Raw genomic sequence first — 22,032 nt, 5'->3', positions numbered from 1 at the left:
CCAGTTGTAGAGGATGCAAGGAAGATCACAAAAACTATCTACAATCACTTTTTGGTTCTTCACTTGATGAAAGACCACACCCAAGGGAAAGAGTTGGTAAGATCGACTGTCACAACATTTGCAATGATTTTCTTAATGTTACAAAGTGTTCTTAGTTCATTGATGGCTTTGAAACAAATACTTGTGAGTCAAGCATGACAAACTCACCTTATTTGGAAAAAAACTAAAGGAGAAAGGGTTGCATGCATAGTCTTGGACAACCTATTTTCACAAAGATCTATACAGATTGTGAAAGTAACTTCAAATTTTTGAATTTAAATTTAAATTGAATATATTTTTTTTAATCTAGCCTTCCATTATAATTTGTAACCTTAATATTTTTGTATTTTTTAATTATAGGTTTCAGAACCCTTGTTTAGAGTTCTCCACTTGGTAGATGGGGAGTGAACCCCAATTGGGAATCTTTATGAAGCCATGGATAAGGCCAAGGCGTATCAAAAATTATTACAAGGGGACAAACTCAAATTTGATCCCATATGGAAGACTATTGATATAAGGTGGAACAATCAACTCTACCAAGTCATTCATGTAGTAGGGTACTTCATCAACCCTCATTATCTTTATCTCTAATGGTTTGGACAAATTGACATGGTACCCTGTGAAGAATGGAAAGTAATCTATCAAGGAAGGGTATAAGGCAATTCATCAGATGTCTGTTCAATCCTATTCACAAAGATCCTACAATTTTTGTTGGAACAACAGTGTTCTTCCCAAGGTAGGGGTGTTTTCTTGGCTTTCTCTACATAAGAGAATACTCACCAGTGAGAGACTTGTTAAATTAAATATTGCACATCCATTTGCTTGTGTACTTTGTGGTGAACATAGTGAAACATTAGATCATCTCCCCCTCCAATGTGATTTTTCTCACTATTGTTGGATGTTTGTGCTTGATAAGCTTTGCTTTAGCACCCCTCTTCCAAATAATGTATGTGATTTGTTCCAGTCATGGCCAGTCTTATATTCATCCTCTCTTTTTGCATGTATTTGGAAAGTGATCCCATCCATAGTAGTATGGTCACTTTGGTGGGAAAGAAATACGCGTATTTTTAGAAATAAAACATCTCCTCTTTCTGATGTTTTCAATTATATTGAAAAATCAGTATTAGAACTGGTTAATGCTCATGTTTCAAGTCATTTCAATTCAAATAGGGAATTTACTTCTTGGGATGGTCAAGTTATTAATTGCTAGAAAGGCATCTCTATTCCTGTATCACCTTGTCTTCCAAGCGTGAGAACTAGTAAAATTGACAGAAATAAAGTGAAATGGTGTCCTTCGGATTCAATGCATTTCAAATTGAATTTTGATGGCTCCTCTAAAGGGAACCCGGGCAATGTAAGGATAGGAGTATGCATAATGGATCACACAGGATGTGTTTTTTTTTTTAAATCTACTTTTATTCCACCAAGTACTAACAACTTTGCAGAGGCATATGCTTTACTTGAAGGCATTCCACTAGTAAAAAAACTGAACATCTCTTATATTCACATTGAAGACAATTCAACTATTATTATCAACGCTTGCATAAAGAGAAATGTTGATAATTGGTAGATAAGATATTTACTTGAACAAGTATGGACACTAATTGATACATTTGCAAACTTTACCATTTCACATGTGTATAGAAAAGGAAACCGGGTTGCAGATCATTTGGCAAATATGGGAAGTTCCAAGGAGGAACTTAATATGATGGGTTCGAATTGTGATTTCGATTCTTATCCAATTCTCAAGGGGAAAATTTTGGAGGATATGGGTACAAGATAATATTACATATATCTACGCAGTGGTCTTTTTCATAATGATATAAATTGGTATGTGTGGTATTATAAGTGCAGGGTCCTATGGTTCTGTTGTGAATAGATGTCGATTTGAGAAGCGTGCTGGATTGTAAGCTGGATAAATGCATAAGTGAAGTAGATTATGGACTGCTATGTAAATGTGTACATCTCTCGTGATGTTTTGGTTCGGACTGCACCTTGTTCAAACTATCCTAGAAAGCATTCGATACTGGGAGATGTTATGTGACACTCGGTATTGTGGACATTATAAGATATTGTATGTTTTGGCATATTTGAGATTTAAGTCTCACAACCTTTCTATGTATTGTAGAGCAAGGATTGGATTTTTCTTATTGGTTCTTTTCTCTAGGAGCTCTTTGAATCCACTTTATATAAATAAAATATATTAAGTGGCACCGCCACCTTTAAAAAAAAAAACAATCTATATGAGGATTTCTTTTACGAAATTTTCATTTAAATCAATCAAATATAACTAGACTTGGCTTGTTTATTTTATTTACTCATTTATTAACTCATTGGATGCATCTCCTCATTAAATTTTGTGAAAAAAAATGTGTTTCTAATTAAAGTTAAGAAATTTTTTAAGTTTCCAAGTTTTTGCCAAATTTTTACTGAGTTACATTTTTGGGCATTGTTGAGTTTTTGTTGAGTTCCAGTAGTCCAACTTTGATTGAGACCTTACTAAATATGAGATATTTACCTATCAAAATATCTAAATTATAGAATCCATAAGATAACTTATAACCATGATATTTTAATCAAGTTAAATTTGTATCATACTCAATCATTTTTAGTTCATGTCATGGAACTATAGGGACAGGGGTAGCTTTAAACAGTGAGTAATCTTGAATTTTTACAACGAATCAAATTTTGCATTTTTCTTTGTTTCTATTTTAATGCTATGTTCAATCAGTGAAAGGTGCAATTTTTTTAAACCTAAAATTTATGAAAAAACATATTTTGTGACTTGATTAGGCTAAGATTGGTGGGAATAGATTGTAGAGAAATATTGTGAGTTACCAAACAAAATAACACATGTTCCATGAGGTCTTTGGTAGCGTGTTGAATGAGCTAGTTTTGAATACAAATAAAGGTAATAAATGGCTTGTGCAATTCCAATGCTAAAATGGCAACGAAGTTCATGAGATTTGCTTCTCTATATCTAAATTGCACATTATTGCAAGACACAAAAACACTAAAATAGTTGATCTATCATGTCATTTAACAATGTACTTAAAAGCATGTTATACTAGCAATTGTAATATGTCCATAAAAATGAGTTTCTAAAGCCCACTTTTCCTTTTAGTGCTTTATCATTTATATTTTTTTATGTTGAATTTGAAAGTAATTGTTAGTGCATGCAAAAGGGATAGAAAAAATCCCATGCCATTTGTTTGCCTAAAATTTTGATTAAGTCTTGATTTGAAACATCGAGTGAGGTGTAGAAGCTATTACATTGCTCATATGTTCTAAAGTTGCCATGTTCATGTAGTACCTTGTCAACCTTTAGGCTATAATATGTTTCAAAAATAAATTTGTATTTTTATTATTGATATTATAAATGTGGTTTGAACTTGTGCAACTTGTTCCACTACTATTTTATCCTATGTGATTGTGCAAGCACTATAGCTCAACATTGAAAAGATAAATTCTCAAAAAGGGTTTCTATTGGCCATCTGGTGGAATAGATTATGTGTTGCGTTGATGTTTTGTCATTGATGTCAACACTATCTATTTGGATGCTTTACCGGGACCCTTCTGGTCTCGGTAGGTTGAGTAGTTTCTAGTTGATTTGGATCCGACATGATCTGGTATGGTTTCATTATGGAATTAGCTTATTCATGTTCATATTCAGTCATATGGTTTTGGTTTGGTGATTGGATGCTATCCTGCTTTCTTGGAATCTTGGCTTCTGGTTTTGTTGAGGGTTTCACCAGTAGATATTTGTATGAAGATCTTTGATGAATTTCACAACGGGTGTTGGTGCAGCTTCTGGTGGAGATTCAGGATGCTATTGGTGATCATGTTCGAGACTTGGCGGATGGAGATCATTTCTTTAGCGTGTGGACCTATATTGGGTCCCGATTTATCTAGGTTATGGACCGACTTAATGTAACATGTGGATTGGACCTTTTGATGTGTTTTTGAGATGTCTTGTGTTGGATATTATTTGTTTGGTCTAAGGCTGACATATTTTATAATTATGTATTTGTTTTATTGTCTGGTGGCTGACCTGATTGTTTATGGTCGAGGGTTTTTATATATATGATGTAAGATCTCATTATAGATCATATATGAGGATATGTAATGGGCGAATAATGTAATATCATTCAGGAAGAGGATTTGGTCGATCATTGGAGATAAAATTGGGTTTATGTAAGAGGATTTAGTCCTTTGTTATTGATCTTAATCGGAACTTTACTTAGGCATAGGAGATGTTATCTTTGCAGTTCAATGCCTCTTCCAGATTGTAGTCTAGATTTCTATGTAGTCAGTGAGGATCCTTTTGTGATGAGTAGTGCACTCTAGGTTGTTGGCCTTCCTGCAAGTGCAGGCCCCTCAATTGTAATTCACATACTTACTACAAAAGTATTATCTGACTGTGGGTAGGCTTCCCACCGTGGTTTTTCCCTTTGCCAAGTTTTCTACGTATAAATTTTGGTGTCATGTGGATGATATTTATTCTGTGATTATTGTTTATGCTTAATTGGTTTAAATTCTATTCCAATATTTAGTTTAAGCATTCTAGTATTAATGTTCTGGGTTTCGGTATTAAAGTTTTAATTGCTAAATGTTCTGGTAATCTGTGATAGCTGATTCATGCCCCCCCCCCTCTCAGTTGTCTTCTGGTTATTTGAACTGTCTAACAATTGGTATCAAAGCATTGGTCCTCTCTGTAGAAAGCTTAACCGCTTGAGGAAGATCCTATGGTGTCTAACAGTTCAAGTTCATCCAATTCATCTGGAGCTATCTTTCAGAGGGATATCTCTAGGCTTGATGGAAGAAATTACACAGTATGGAAGATTCAATAGAGACTCATCTAAGATGTCTTGGCAAGGAGATTTGGGAAATTACACAGAATGGTGTTACACCTCATAATTTGGCATCTGGCAATCCACCTCTAACAAACCTAGATAAGGATCTTGAGAATAATTGTAGAGGAAGAGAAGCCCTCTTGTGTGCAATTTCTGATCAACAAATAATGGGATTGACTAACAAATCATCTGGAAAGGCTATATGGGATAAGTTGGAGACTCTTAATGAAGGTGACCCTACACTGAAGATTGCTAAGCTTGATGGTTACCAAGTGAGATATGAGAACTTGAAGATGGAAGTAGATGAAAGGATTACTGCATTCATGGAAAGAGTAAATAAGATTGTTATGGGAATTCAATATTGTAGTGAAACTCTGAGTGAAGATGAAATTGTTTCTAAAGTTTTGGGAGCCCTACCACTAGCTTAAAAGATGAAGGCTACTATTATTAATGAGTTGAGAACAATGGCTAATACATCTATCAACATAGATACGTTGGTTGGGAAATTATCTACTTTTGAGCTTGAAGAATTTGGACCTTCTAGAGCTATGAAGTCTGAACCTTCTTTTCATGCATCTGCATCAGCAACCGATAAGCAAGATTAGAAAGCTTTGTATGAAAATGAATTTGATGATATGAAGAGAGAAGATGATGAGTTCAAGAAACTTGAAGCAATATTTTCTAGAAGAGTACCTAAAGGAAAGATAAGAAGTAAGTATGAAGGAAAAGCACCTTTTAATTTTTTTAAATGTAACAAGATTGGTAATTTTGCATCTAGATGTCCTGAAAGGAATTCAAGATTTGAAGAAAGAGTTAGAAGATCTTTTAAGCCTAACCCTGAATATCAAAACTAGTATAAGTATAGGAAAAATAGAGACACATCATGCTACATAGAAAATGAGGAAGGCATTACTGATTCTGATGATGAAACGGTAGAAGACTCTACTAGTGGTTCTAGCAATGGGTGTTCTTGGCTATCAAGGAAGATGTTCTGGAACTGGAAGAGAATGTACCTGAAGAGAAGGCACTTGCTACTAAAATTGAAGACAAGGATGAATGAGTAATTGAGAGTGGTTGTTCACATCATATGACTAGAGATAAAGGGAAGTTTCTACCTTTGTAAGAATTTTATGGCTATCTGCTTAGATTTGCAGATGACAAAGCATGTATGATCAAAGGAAAAGGAAAAGAAACTATATCATTAGATGTTAAGAACAATACTGACAATGTTTATTATGTTGAAGGTTTAAGGCATAATATTTTGAGTGTAAGACAATTGGTGGATAAGGGATTTCAATTATAGCTCAAGGATGGAAAATGCAAAATCGTTAACATATCTAGTTTGGAGATTGCAACTGATACACAGACAAAAGGTAATATATTTCATTTTAATTCTAGTGAGAAGACATGTTTGATTACACAAATTGATGAGAGTTGGCAATGGCATAAAAGGCTATGTCATATAAATTTTGATTGCATTGTGAAGATCAATTCAACTAAGACAGTTAGAGATATACCTAAGATTGTGAAGCCCTATAATCCGGTATGTAAAGAAATGTCAAATAGGTAAATAGGTCAGAACCTCTTTTAGGAGTATACAAGACAAATCTAATGATGTTCTTGATCTTATTCATACTGATTTGTGTGGCCCTACTAGAGTTAAAAGTTTTCAAGGTGATAGATATTTCATGCTAATCATTGATGATTATTCTAGAATGATGTGGGTTACTTTTTTACAGGAAAAATATGAAGCATTTGAAAAGTTTAAAATCTTTAAGGCTAAAGTGGAAATTGAGATAGGATTCAAGATTAAATTTTTGAGGTCAAATCATGGTGGAGAATTCACATCCGGTGAGTTTAATAACTATTGTGAGAAGCATGGTATAAGAAGACAATTTTCTGCTCCCCGGACACCTCAGCAGAATGGAGTTGTGGAAAGGAAGAACAAAACTATCTTGGATGTTGTTAGAACAATGATGATGGAAGTTAGTCTACCTCATATCTACTAGACATAAGAAATGAGCACAATGGTTTATACATTCAATAGAGTACATATCAAAGGAGAAACTAGTAAGACACCTTATGGATTATGGTTTGGTAGTACACCTACAGTTAAGTATATTAGAATCTTTGGTAGTAAATGTTATATCAGGAGAGATTACATCATTGGGAAATTTGATCCTATATGTGATGAAGGCATATTTCTTGGTTATTCTAACAAAAGTAAGGCATATAGATGTTATAACAAGAGATTGCAGAGAATTGTGGAAAGTGCTAATGTCAAGGTGGATGAGCTGAATAGAGGTCAAATCCAAGTTTATGAGAAGGAACTGACAGTGGAAATGATTATATTTGAACCAGTAGCACCTTTACTAGAAAAAATTGTTGAACTAGTTACTCCAGCAGTATCAGAAAATTCTACAGTAACTGAAAAACCAGGAAGAGGAACAAAGAGTCAGAAGACTCCTAGGTATGTGAGATTGAATCATTCAGAAGATTAGATCATTGGGGATAAGAACAATGGAGTAATGACAAGAAGAAGACTGACAACTAATGAGGTGTGTTTAATTTCTCAAGTTGAATCGGTATCAATAATTGAGGCATGTAAAGATGAATATTGGTTGAAAGCTATGGAAGAAGAATTAGATCAGATTGAGAAAAATAACACATGGACTTTGGTTCCCCGACCTAAAAATAAGAATGCTATTGGAACTAAATGGGGTTTTAGGAATAAATTGAATGAGAATGGTCAAGTTATAAGGAATAAGGCTAGATTGGTTTGTAAAGGATATTCTCAGAAGGAAAGAATTGATTATGTAGAGACTTTTTCACCTGTAGCTAGGATTGAAGCTGTAAGATTATTTCTTGCCTATGTTGCTCATAAAAACTACAAGGTTTATCAGATGGATGTTAAGTGTGCATTTTTTTGGGATCTTGATGAGGAAGTTTATATTGAGCAACTTGATGGTTTTTCACTATCAGAGGATACAAACATGGTTTGCAGGTTAAGGAAAGCTTTATATGGATTAAAACAAGCACCTAGAGCTTGGTATGCAAGGTTGGGTAAATATCTTTTGAAGCTTGGTTTTACTAAGGGTAATGTTGACAGTAATTTATAGTATAAGATCACTGATGATGATATAATGATTATTGAAGTATTTGTAGGTGAAAATAAGTTATGCATGGAATTTTCAAAGAATATAGAGAAATAATTTGAAATGTCTATGATTGGGGAAATGAAATTTTTCTTAGGTTTGCAGATTACTCAAACTGATAAAGCTATTTTTATCTATCAAACCAAGTATGCTAGAGAATTGTTGAAGAAATCTGGTATGGGAGATTCTAAACCAGTAAGTACTCCTTTGGTTACAAGTGAGAGATTGACAAGAAAATATGTTTCTGCACTAGTAAATCCTACAAGATACAAATCTATGATTGGAGGTATGCTTTATTTGACTCAGACTAGGCCTGACATAATAAATGTTGTTTTTATTATATCAAAATTTCAGAATGATCCTAGAGAAAATCATGAGAGTGCAATGAAAAGGATTTTTAGATACTTACAAGGTACATCTGAATATGGTTTGAGGTACCCTAAGGATGATGAATTTACTTTATATGCATATACAAATGCAGATTGGGCTGGAGATGTTGATGACCGAAAATGTACTTCTAGTGGAGCTTTCTTTCTTGGAAAGAAACTTGTTTCATGGATCAACAAGAATCAATCATGTACTTCTTTATCTACTGCTGAAGCTGAGTATCTTGTTGTTGCTACTAACTATACACAAGTTTCATGGATGAAGAAAAAGTTGAAGGATATAAAAATGGATTGTGATGGACCAGTAGTTATTCACTGTGATAACTATGCTGCTATTGATATATCAAAGAATCCGATATTTCATTCTAAGACAAAGGACATATCTACCAAGTACAACTTTTTGAAGGAAAAGGTGGAAGCAAATGTTAGACTGGTTTATTTGAACACTAAAGAGAAGATTGTAGATATCTTCACTAAACCTTTTCCTAAGGAATCATTTGAGTACTTCAAAGACAAATTAGGGGTTTATGCCCCTTCGGTAGAGACTTGATTGATATGGTTTGGTATCAATCTGGTATGCATTATCAGAGATATTTTTCATTCTGGCACTGATGTGGGGATGCTACTGCTAAGAGGGAGTAGTCAAATTTGTGATTCAATGATTTATGTTTTTGCTTTGATATTTGTGTCAGATTTCTGGCATTGATGTCAAAGGGGGTGAGATATTGATGTGAAAAAGAAAAACTTAAGGAGTTGTATACATTAGGGAGAGAGATATATGTATAATTTGGATTTTTACAGAGATATCATTCACAAGGGGAGTTTGATCTTTATTTTAGAACTTAATTGCTATATCTTTGAGTGGGAGATTGTTGGCCATCTTCCATTGGGGAAGACTTATTTGGCATTTCTTGGTACTTAGATATTTTTCACATCTAGTGTTGCCATCAATGCCAAAGGGGGAGATTGTTGTCCATTTGGTGGAATTTATTATGTGTTGCATTGATGTTTTGTCATTTATGTCAACACTAGCTATTTGGATATTTTACCGGCACCCTTCTGGTCCTAGTAGGTTGAGTAGTTTCTTGTTGGTTTGGATATGACATGATCCAGTAGGCTCTGATATGGTTTGGTTATGAAATTAGCTTATTCATGATACTCATGTTCATATTAAGTCAGTTGGTTCTGGTTTGGTGATCGGATGCTATATTGCTTGCTTGGAAGCTTGGCTTCTGGTTCCAATGAGGGTTTCATTGGTGGAGCTTTTTATGAAGATCTTTGATGAATTGCATAAGCGGTGTTGGTACATCTTGTAGTGGAGATTTTGGATGCTGTTGGTGATCATGTTAGAGACTTGGCGGATGAAGATCATTGCTTTAGTGTGTGGACCTATATTGGATCTCGGTTGATCTAGGTTATGGACCAGCTTAATGTAACATGTGGATTGGACCTCTCGATGTGTTTCTAGGATGTCTTATGTGTTGGATATTATTTTTTTGGTCTAAGGCTAACATATTTTGTAATTATGTATTTGGTTTATTGTTTGATGGCCGACCTGATTATTTATGGTCAAGGGTTTGTATATATATGATGTAAGATCTCATTGTAAATCATATGTGAGGATATGTAATGTGCAAATAATGTAATATCATTCAGGCAAAGGATTTGGTCGATCATTGGAGATCAAATTGGGTTTATGTAAGAGGATTTAGTCCTCTGGTATTGAGCTTAACCGAAACTTTACTTAGGCATTGGAGATGCTATCTTTGCAGTTCAACTCCTCTTCCAGATTGTAGTCTAGATTTCTATGTAGTAAGTGAGGCTCCTTTTGTGATGAGCAGTGGAATCTAGGTTGTTGGCCTTCTTGCATGTGCAGGCCCCTCAATTGTAATTCACATACTTACTACAAAAGTATTATCTGACTGTGGGTAGGCTTCCCACCATGGTTTTTCCCTTTACCAGGTTTTCCACATATAAATCTTGGTGTCATGTGGATGGTATTTATTTTGTGATTATTGTTTATGCTTAATTGGTTTAACTGCTATTCTAGTATTTGGTTTAAGCATTCCGGTATTAATGTTTTGGGTTTTGGTATTAAAGTTTTAATTGCTAAATGTTTTGGTAATCTGTGATAACTGATTCACCCCCTCTCTCAGTTGTCTTTTGGTTATTTGAAGTGTCTAACAGTTTCGTCATAGTATTTATCATAACCATTTACTAATGTTTTCTATCCATTGATCTTAAATATCTTCTTGTGCATATGGAAAGGGAAAAAAGAGCTTGAGGAAGTATTGACTTGGTATCATTTTCAATGTGCACCCTCTAATGGAAATATTGAGGTGGTCACAAGGGCATTACATGAATGTTTGTTATTTTCTCAATTAAGTGTATATGATTTGGCTATTTTCAATTTTTAGCATAAAAGCTTCCTTGACAAAATTATTTCATATTACATCGTTTTGTTTACACTCATTTATCTTGAGGATTTATCCTTCCTTGTTATTTTTTTCCTTCCCGAATTAGATCTTAATTTAGTAAAACATTTCATTTTGGGTTGGTAGGCTCTTTTTTGTTCTAGAGTTCCAAATTCAAATTAACTATTGTAACTTGTGGAACATTTATGTCCCATTTGTTTTTTTTCTTCATTTCTTGTTGAGCTAATTCAATGTTATGATCATTTTGCCCCAAAAATAAAGTCTAAAAACTAGGGAAAATTTTTATTTTCCTAGAGAACTCTTATAAATTCTTTAAAAAATATCATCGAGATACATGTAACATAAAATTTATCTTTTAAATCTCATAGGAGAAAATTTGTGACCAAGTATAATTTCACATCTAACCTCTGATATCTCATTTTTAGGCTTATTTTTATTTATTGTCTTTTTCCCATACCATTTCAGTTTGTTTTAGTCATGACAAAATATTGCATGTCAAAACAATTATGAAAGAAGATATATTGAGGTGTTTTAAAGCTTCATTCAAAAGAAGATACCTTGAGGTGTTTTAAGGCTTCATTTGCATTCTCCCATATTCGCAAAGGTATCATTGTTTTAATGAATCATTTTTTGGGCCTCCCAAAATAGAATGCAAGCATTTGAGTTTTGCAGGTTTAAAGTACATGTGAACCAATCATTGCAAGTTGAAGTTCCAAGTAGAAATGATAACCATATTTAGATTTGAAATAAGGTTATTTATATATTTTTCTTTGTATTCCATGTCGAATGATAAACAAAATTATTATAATCTACCCACCTATAGACATTCATTATCATTATCACAACTCAAAAGACTTGGTTCTTAGATAATTTTTATTATCTCGGTAAAAGGCCGAAGCCATATTTTATTTAATAAATAAAATTATAATCTCTGTTCAGTGCGGGAGCCGGTAGGAAAGAGCGGAGAGGAGAAAACCTCCGACCTTTCCCAGGACCTTAGGTCTAGTCAATAGCTAGTATTAAAATTTACATCATTTATTGCATTGCATATTTTCTTTTACAATCCCTTCATTCTAGGCGTAAAAGGGCCCATCATAGGTAATTTCTATAATCTTCCTTGTGCAAACTTGCTTTCAATAGTCTTCCTTGTGAAAATTTTCCACCTTTACCATATTTCATTGCCTTCTGACTTACTATGTCACCTGCAAGACAGATTCACAACACAATCCTACTGCAGATCACTTCATGAAGTGTTAGTGCAAAAAATGAAAGAACTACTATTATCTCAGCAAGCTTTTCTTATACTTTCCACTATTGTTATTGTAACCTAGGCTTATTTTATATTGAGTCAGCTCTAGGATCATACTGTTGACTATAATATGAAAGATTACCCAGGTTACAATAACATTTGTGAAATAAACACTGGTCATCAAGAGACTGATAATAATACAACCCATCTATCATGTTATCCATAATATTACCTTAACATTCTAATCACAAAAGTGTCTTAATGCAAATGCTAGATTAAGCCAAATATGCAGGTGTTACGAAAAATACTTCCTATCTTTGCATCCTGGAGATAGATGTATGCGAGCGGCCTTAGGTCATACCTACTTAGTCATGTTTGAGATGCTAATATAAGAAAACCAACATTAGAGTATATGCCTGACTGAAAGATAAATCTTGATTCTAAACTATGCTATTTCAGTATATATATACATGTATTGTCAATAATACCAAATTAGTGGCCTTGCCCTTATTTATCTATATTATAATAGAGCCATACATTTCTAAGTATATGTCCTGTCCCAATCAACCCTTTTGTCAAAATGCATTCATAATCAGATCTATGTGTAAAGTTTACTATCTAGAGATCCTTCTTCCCTATGTATTAGAGTAATTATATCCACATACAAAAAAAACTATGTTATGGAGATTACTTATTCATCCTTATCATCTATGGCTTCTGTGCTAGAAGCCTATGTCTCCTCAACCCCCATGTCGATGGGGTTTTCAGCTTGTAATGGGGTCCAACCATCATCAACCATATAGCTTACCCACCAATCTCCTTTTGGCTCTTTTACCACACTAAGCCATTGTTTAAGGAATGTAATATTCCTTGTTATATCTAGTTATCGCTGCAAGTAGAGTTTATGGTCCTTGATGATAAGAATGAGCCTCTTAAAATCTATTTCGAGTGATTCTCCTTTGTCTATGGCTTCTGAAGATTTGATGTAATCTTTTGGATAAGGGATATAGAGATTATCATCAACACATTTGATATCCAGCTCTAGATTAACCAGGTATTCGTTATCGAATATTAACCTGCACAATGAGGCTATATCTACCTTTTCTTCTCCCATTGTAAGTAATATGGCTACAAACCCCACAGGGATGTCATTGTTGACTCATTTCCTATGCTCTGTGTTCATAAGCTCATTTCTCATAATCCTCTTGGTCGCATGAATGACTAAGTCATCCTCCGACCTCAGAATAACAGACCAACAATTTTTAGATATCTCTCCCACAAAACACATCTCATGCTTTTCTAGGCACAAGCAAATACCAGAATCTATTGTTTATGATAGAGTTAAATTGTGAGTGTTGCCACTAGATATATTGGTTTTGATAACTGACACTATTGGTAGGTTAAGTTTCAATCTCGGTTGAGAGATAAGTTGTTATGTGATGAGTGACTATTCACCTCATGGTATGCGGTATGATTATTATCAGATAAATCTGACAGGTCTCCATCCCCATAATGCCTTGTTGTTTCGAATATAAAAATGTTGATTACTTTTTAATGATTATCTATTAGCCTTTCACTCTAGCATTTCCAATGCATGATTTCTTTAAGCAATCGAACAAAACCTGTCATATATATACATGCATGCACATACAAGTATATAAGTATGAATATATATGTACATATATCTCGCTATCTGTGCATATACATATATATGTTTGCAAATACATATGTCAATGGAGGTATGTAAATGAAAATATGAGAATGTGTTGGTAGGGGTTATTGTACATATAGAAGCTATGAACTATACCTTTGAAGCCCATGGCTGCCCATGAGTTACTTGTTCTGAATGTCTAGATGTCAAGGATGTGGTTTTATTCATTCCATCTGCCCCTATATTGGCTAGATTATTTGCCAATGTATTAGCCTCTCTATATATGTGATTTATTGTGTAATGTGCAAAAGCTTTCTAGTAGAGATAGGGCTCTATCCAACAAATTTCTAAGTTCCCAGTTTGGCATTGTTCTAGTTCTCATTGTGTTAATTATAATGGCTGAGTGACCTTCTATTTCCAATTTAGATATTTTCAATTGTTTGCACAGATTTAAACCTTCTATTAGGCCCAATAGTTCTAGCTTATTGTTAGTGCATTGACCTAGATATATGGATTTAGAGCCAATGTAGCTCCACTCATCCAAATGTATTATACAACCTGCACCTACCACCCCTGGATTACCTCTGGATGTTCCATCGAAGTTGAGTTTAAACCATCCAATCTCTGGGGGAACCCATTTTCAAGCTTTCCTTGCTTCAGTTTTATCTATTCCACCCTTCCTAGTAAATGGAGGAATTTTAATCCCCTTCCACTACCTTCTGATGAAGTTATCCCAGTCTGTAAATGTCTTATGATGTTGTGGAAGATTACTACTACTAGAATAAATATCCATAAGTTGTGGAAGATACTATTCCTTTTGATGATCAACCAACCTTTGAACCATTCCATCAAGGAAGGGATAAGGGTGCCTGACCAACCTAGTTGAGCCATCAGCCAATACCAACATTTATGTGTGTAGTTGCAAGTTGTGAAGATAAAGTCATTTGTCTCCTCATCTTCTTTGCATAAGAGACATATTGAGGACCCTTCATAGCCTCTAAGTTTAAATTGTTTAGCAGTTAGGACCTTCCCTTGAATTGCAACCCAAGCAAAGAAACCAACTTTTGGGAGACAAAATTTGTCCCAGCATAGTGTATTTGGGATGTAGTCCTTGGCAGTGTTTGCCTCATCATATATGGTTCTAAAACTATCTTTACAGTTGTACTATCCATCCTTTGATCTAGACCATATTATGTCATTTGGCCCAAGTCTGAATATTATTATTCTGCATCCAATAATTTGGTATAGTTCATGGGATTCGATGTCCATCATGAATGGGTGCATGTTTTTCCATTTCCATCCAATTGTCAATTCTAGTTCCATTGTTGTATAATCCCTTACATGATTACCCCATAAAGTTTCATTTGGTCCTTTATACCGATAGTATCCATTAGTTTTTCTATCAAAGGGTATCCCCCCCAAGAGTCTTCCCAAAACAAGGCAGATTTACCATCACGAATATCCCAGGATAGATGATTAGATATGAGTATGTGACATTCTTTTATAAAGTTCCAGATTCTAGAAACCTTGGGTGGGTCTATATCCCTAAATACTGCTTCTCTCTGATTACTTGATATATATTTATTCCTAAGGATTTTGGCCCATTTGGATTATGAGGATGTGTACATTCTCCATGCTAGTTTTGCCCTTAAGGCCTTATTCTACCATAGTAGTTTCCTAATTCATGTGCCTCCATCACTCCTTTCTCGACATATCTTGTCCCATGATATTAGTTTGATTTTGTTCTTATCCTCTATGTCATTCCAATACAAATCTCTGATTGTTTGAGTTAATTTCTTATAGGCCCCTTTCGGGAGTGGTATACATGATAGTAGATAGATAGGCATTGCTACCAAGACTATCTTTATGAGGGTTAGTCTTCCTGCCCCCATCACCCATAAGGCTTTCCAAGATGACAAATTTTTCCTAACCCTCTCAATCAGGGGATCCCAGAGTTTATTGGTTCCAATACCTTTGTCTAGAGGCATTCCTAAATATGAGAATGGTAGATGGCCAATTTTGTACCCTAGAAATGAAGCTATTCTAAACTCTTCCTGTGCTTTCATGTTGAAAAAGAATATCTCCAATTTTTCCTTATTGATCATTTCCCCAAATGCCAGCCCATAAGATTGTAATATCCTCTTGATTTCCTTGGCTTGTCTCCCTGTCTGAGTCCCCTAGTAGCTCCAAAGAAGCATTCTGATTTCCAATTTAGTAAGATTGAGAACCTTGGGTTTGATATGTAGAAGTGGACCCAATTCACCCATTGTTTGTTAAAGCCAAAGGCTTTCATGTAGCTACAAAGGAAATACCAATCCACTTTGTCATAAGCCTTTTTAATGTCTAATTTTATCAGCATATTAGGCTACCCTTGGAACTGATTGGAATTGATCGCTTCCTAGACTATGATAATCCCATCCAAAATTGATATATTGGGTACAAAACCAGTTTGTTCTTATGATATTTTGGCTGGCAGTAGTTTTTTTAGTCTATTATCTATGACTTTTTCTATTAGTTTTTAAGTCATGTTGCATAAAGAAATGGACCTGAATTCTTCCCACTTTGAGGGGTTCTCCTTTTTCAAGAGTAAGGCTAGAAAGGTGTTATTGATTTCATTCGGGAACTTCCCTGCATTTTGGGCAGATTCCAGGGCATCAGTGACCTTGTCCCCTAAGATGTGCTAACACTTCTGAAAAAAGCCAGCAGGGAAGCCATTCGATCTAGGGGCCTTATCGCCTTGGAATTGTGCCAGAGTAGCTTTAACTTCTTCATGGGTGATTTTGGAGTTCAACATTTGAGTATCATCCTTTGTTATTAATTTGGGTATGTTTTTCAATAAGGTCCTATTAATAAGAAGGTTTGAGTGCTCCCAGTTATTGAGAATATTTTCAAAATACTTGGTAGCATCTTCTGCGATCAGATTTTGTTCCGTAATGATCTAATCCCTGTCATTGGTTGTCTGAGTAATTTTGTTTACATCCCTTTTCATTTTGACACTGTTGTGAAAAAATTTAGTGTTTTTGTCTCCATCTTCTAGCCATGTCTCTTGAGATTTTTGTTTCCAGTATATCTCTTCTCTAGCCAGAATACCCTCATATTCACATAGAAGCTTTTTTTCTGCCTCGTATGTTTCTAGGGTCATCCTGTATTGCATCACAATGTTATTCACAGTTTCCAGCTCTTTTTCAATTCTTGACTTCTCCTCAAAGATGTTTTTGAATTTCTTTATGTTCCACTCTAGCAGTTTGTGTTTAATCTCTTTCAGCTTAGAGACAAGACAATACATTTTAGATCCTACAAAGACACTATCATTCCACCATTTCTGCATGTTAGGGAGGAAGTCTTCATGCTTAAACCACATCAGTTTGAACTTGAAAGGGCACCCAATTTTCTTTGCTTCCCCATTAGTTCTAATAGCACCGAGTAGTGATCAAAGCCTGACCATGACAATACGGTAGGTTTTAATTTTGTTTTGAGGTCGGTCAGGTCTCTTTTGAGAAAAAATATGTCAAGTGTTTCTGCAATGTTGGAGAAACCTTTTCTTTTGTTATTTCATGTGTGAAAACCTATCTTACCTGATTTCCAAGAGGTTATTGTTATTTATCCAGTTTGCGAAGTCTCTTTGTGGCTGTCTCATGGTTTTTACCCCTCCACTTTAATCAGTTGAGTACAAGATGGTGTTGAAGTCACCACCTATGATGATGTGTTTCTCATCCTAATTATTTAAGAAGTGTTCAATTTCCTGCCAAACTAATCTCTTCTTATATGTTGGAATTGGGTCATATACATTTATGATGATAAACTCAAGGTTTAGGCTAAGGGCTCTTACTTTACCAGTCATCCAGTTTTGCATCTTGGTATGGCATGTAAATGCAATTGAGTTCTTTTTCCACATTATACCCAATCCACCTGATACCCCTATAGACTCCACCATTTCCATCTGCCATTGGGTGAAATTATGCTAAAATTGACAATATCAGTCTTACCCAATTTTGTTTCTTGCAATAGTACTAGGTCCATAGTATATTTCAATATGCTTCGCTTAATTAAGCATTGTTTGTTAGGAGCCCCATACCCCTAACATTCCATGTTAATATATTTATTCCTTTAAGGGGGAAGGGGGAACTTTCCCTGACCCAATAGGGTTGTGATTTTGGCCTTCCCCTCCACATCCCCATCCATTTTCGTTTGTCTAAAAAGACTTCTGACCTCTTTTGTTGATAGTGGATTTGCCACAATCTGGAGTCAATTTCTCACCTCCCATCTGGAGGATGCCTCTATTTTGTAGATTGATTAAGTTATTGTCTAATATTATGTTTTTTTCCCATTCCTGCATTCTGATCAGTTCGTTAATAATGACTTCTCTCTCCTCATTTGCAATCAGCTCTTCCACAACAGGGGATTCCTCCATATTGGGAGAAACTGCAATGTTTTCATCATGAACAACTTCAGTCAGGTTATTGTTTAGGGACCGAGTCTTAAGGGGGGTAAGTTCATATTTTAAATTGAGGATGATGTCATTATTTGCCCCATCTATCAGAGCATCAATGAACACCTCCTCTACAAATTCTTCTGCTAATTTCCCCATTAAGTTTTTGATAACGTTGTTTAATTATATTTGAATTCGTTCCCCATGAGCATAGACAGGGGGTTCATTGTTATGTTATGCTTTGTTTGGAATGTTACGTAGGACCAAGGAAGGAGGGGGGGTTAGATTATTATCAGTCTCTTGCTGACCAATGTTTATGATAAAACCGCCCCTCATTGTTAAATTTTATATCTACTTTGTCCTTCGATACTCTATAGTTATCTATTTTCTTAGCCTGAGACTTCTATAAGCTAGGGTTAGAACTTTTGCAAAATGCTAAATTTTCAGAGACTAGGTCATTATACCATACCAGTTTTAAGATGTATTTACCATCTACTGTATCTAGGGTTATGTTTTTTAGATTTTCCATGCCCTTATTTACTTCTATTAACAGTTTTATATTGGATTTATCCGACCAATTCTCTTCTACGGCTATGAATTTGACCAATTTATCCCCAATTTCTATGAGAATTTTGGCATGCATTAATTCAATAGGAACATTGTGAATTACTACCCATTTCGAGGCTGATTTGAATTCATATTTATTAGCATCGAATTTGGGTTGCCATTCAATAAAATTGAAATTTGCAGCTTTGTAAAAGACATGTTCTTCATGCAATAGCTTAGATTTCTGAGACTTTTTGTAACATTCAATATACAAAAAATTATTAGCTAGGGTAGTGATACTTACCTACCCGTGGAATGTTTTGTTCCACCTTTCAACTATTCCTATGAGAGGTTGATCATTACCTCTCCATTTTGCAAAGAGATCGTTCTCTCTGTAATAATTCCTCAATTCCATGGCGTCTTTGGGAGTCGGGATCTTAATGCAATCCAGGTTGGGAGTTATCAGTTTTAGGGCACCCTTGCTCCTTGTTGCCTTGAGAGAATTCTTGCTTCCATGGTGAAGTGAGCTCCCCATCCTTGATGTAGGCTCAGAGTTAACTAAATTAGGGCAACGGTATGGCATTGCCTTTCCTCCATCCTCGACAAGTCTTCTAAAACCCTTTGTATGATAGGTGTGTGGTTGAGAGATCTGTTGTGGCTTTTGAAGGGGGTGGCTAGGTCCAGATGCAGTTGACCAAAATCCCAGTGGTATATGGTTTGCTTTAGTGGCACAGCCAGGGATTTGTGAGGTAATGGGGATTGCCCACACATTTGACTGCTTTAAAGGAGCCATAGCCTCCCTTCTTTCTGCCCTAGCAGCTCTTCTTCTTTTCACCAGTTGCCACGGTTGATTTTGTGGAGGGGGAGCCCTGCCGGTAGATGGAGGCCTTCCAGTAGTATTGAAACCCTTGCCCTAATGAGAATGTTGATCGCCAAAATGCAGAGCCATTTCCTCATAAAAATTGCTCGACTTTTATTGGTTCTTAGATAATTAATTTGCTTTCCTTTAGATAGAAAAATATTTAAGAAAGAAAGAAACTTTAATAAAGTCAACAATTTACCAAAAAAAGTCAACTAGACTGAAAAAATAACATGCAACACAAAAGTGGTAAGGAAGAAGATCCTAGGTTATGAAAGATATCAAATACACCTACAAAATTAGATATAAGTAAAACAATGCTAATGTAGAGTTGCAAATTGTACAACTTTATTAGTGTTTGCAATTTCAAACTCTCCTAGCACATATTTTAGATTTCCCTTTCCTCTATGTATTATAGGACCTTTATTGTAATTAATTAATATTTAATTCAATATTATGGGTCTTATTCCACCTTATTACATCATCACACTCTTATTTGGGCCCTTAATTCCAGGTGTGCCCTTTATCATTTTATAATGATCTATCCTTCATCCTACCTTAATTTAAACTCTCGAAGAATATTTCATATATTTAAACATTATTGTTAGAGCCACCAAGATGAAATTTCCATTAGAATTACGATAGCTTGCATCCCTAGAAATTTGGAAAAAACTTGATAGGACCTTGGCGCCCACCAACATGGTTCCGCACTTTTTTCCTTAAATTTCAGGAGCATAATTGGGTGGTATCATCCTATTCAAATCTATCTTTGTTCAAAATATATCAAATATATTTCTTTTAAAAACTTTGATTGTGCCACAACCTTTGATTGTCATTATCAATCTTTTTTATGATATTTGTGTATGATTAAAATCATCATTACTAAACAGGAAATAAGGAGAATCATGAATCCCTTAACTATTCAAGCAATTCAAAAATAAACCAATGAAATACCACAAAACAAGTAATAGGAATATCAAATATTCAATTAAAAACTCCCTATTCCATGACTACATATGGCTTCCATTGTTCTTCTCTTGTTTGTGGTATGATTGCTCTCAGATATTTCGCTGACAACCTACAATTGACACAAAGATTCAAAGTTCGTGATTGTTCATGATTGTATGATTGTTGAAAATGGAGATTGAATGCTGAATTTATAGATTTTTGGGTGAAATTGATTGAGAGGTGGAATAGAAGTGAGCTCACATGCTAATTGATAGTTGAACTACTAATTTGTGGGTGGAACAAAATAGATTGAATAGTTAATTGAGTTAATTGATTGAGAAAAAAGCTGATTGAAAGATGAAAAAGAATGATTGGAGGATAATTGATTGATGACAAAGAAAACTTTATTTAGAAAAAGCTATCTAGAAGATAGAAAAAGAATGTTTGGAGAGAATTAAAGAAATGATGTAATTAATCAATTAATTTAAACAATCAATTAAAATAGATTGAATAGTTAACTAATTGAAAGCTGATTGAGAAAAAAACAAAGTGGAAGATAGAAATAGAGATTGAAAAGATAATAATTTAATTAATTAATTAATTGAATCAATTAATTTAGCATGTGCTTGATCTTTGACTTTGATTTTCAATTTAATCTTTGCATGAGATTTAATTCAAATATTGAATTTATTTTAAATTCAATTTATTATTTGAATATATTTAGAACTTGACTTTGATTTTCAGTTTGATTTTTGAAATCATGCACATGTATTTGAAATTAGGAGAAATTAGAAGAATTTGAATGTGAATGACATTAGAAGAAATAAATGAAATTAGAAAAAATTAATGAAATTAGAATTTGAGGATTTGGAATTGGAATTTGAAGAATAAATTAGTTAATTAAATCATTTAAAGAAACTGTTATTAGGCATTAAATAGGCATAAATTGCATAAATTAGACTATCAAAGAGTGAATCGTAACTCTAAATCTAATTATTACTCCTAAATAACAATGAAATAATGGGTGTGATCATACCAGCGTTAGTGCACCAGATCCCATCAGAACTCCGCAGTTAAGCGCGCTTGGGCTGAAGTAGTACTAGGATGGGTGACCTCCTGGGAAGTCCCGGTGTTGCACCCTTTTTAAGAGTATCAGAGTAAAAGGAGAAGCATTCAACAAGAGGAATCATGGAGAGCGGTCGGGTCCAGAATTCATATTTTTTGAGCGGAAGTTCTAATTCAGAGCTGGGACAGCTTGCCACAGAAGATTCAGAGAGTCTTGTAGAAGGGGGGAGCTCAGGTGGTAAGGATCTCGATGCTCCCTTGGATTCGGGGGACCCAGGGGGAGGACCAAGACCACGTGAGGAGAAGATTGCAGCAGGTAGCGAGAAAGGTCGGGTTCAAATTTCAAAATTGGGAGGTGGCAAAACGGGAGGGGCTCTAGGACAACAAGCGGCTAGTGGTTCAGAGGAAACAATGGAA

General features: G+C 34.8%; 1 non-coding gene across 1 annotated transcript; it reads left to right on the top strand.

The window, feature by feature from the left end:
* Positions 1–21,572: 21,572 nt before the first annotated feature.
* LOC131031625 (5S ribosomal RNA) lies at positions 21,573–21,691 on the top strand. Its single transcript, XR_009103071.1, has one exon. It is a non-coding gene; the product is annotated as a 5S ribosomal RNA (ribosomal RNA).
* Positions 21,692–22,032: the final 341 nt, after the last annotated feature.

The sequence above is a fragment of the Cryptomeria japonica genome, chromosome 2 (assembly GCF_030272615.1).
Source record: "Cryptomeria japonica chromosome 2, Sugi_1.0, whole genome shotgun sequence".
NCBI classification, from domain to species: Eukaryota; Viridiplantae; Streptophyta; class Pinopsida; order Cupressales; family Cupressaceae; genus Cryptomeria; species Cryptomeria japonica.
This window is presented reverse-complemented; position numbering and strand designations above follow the sequence as displayed.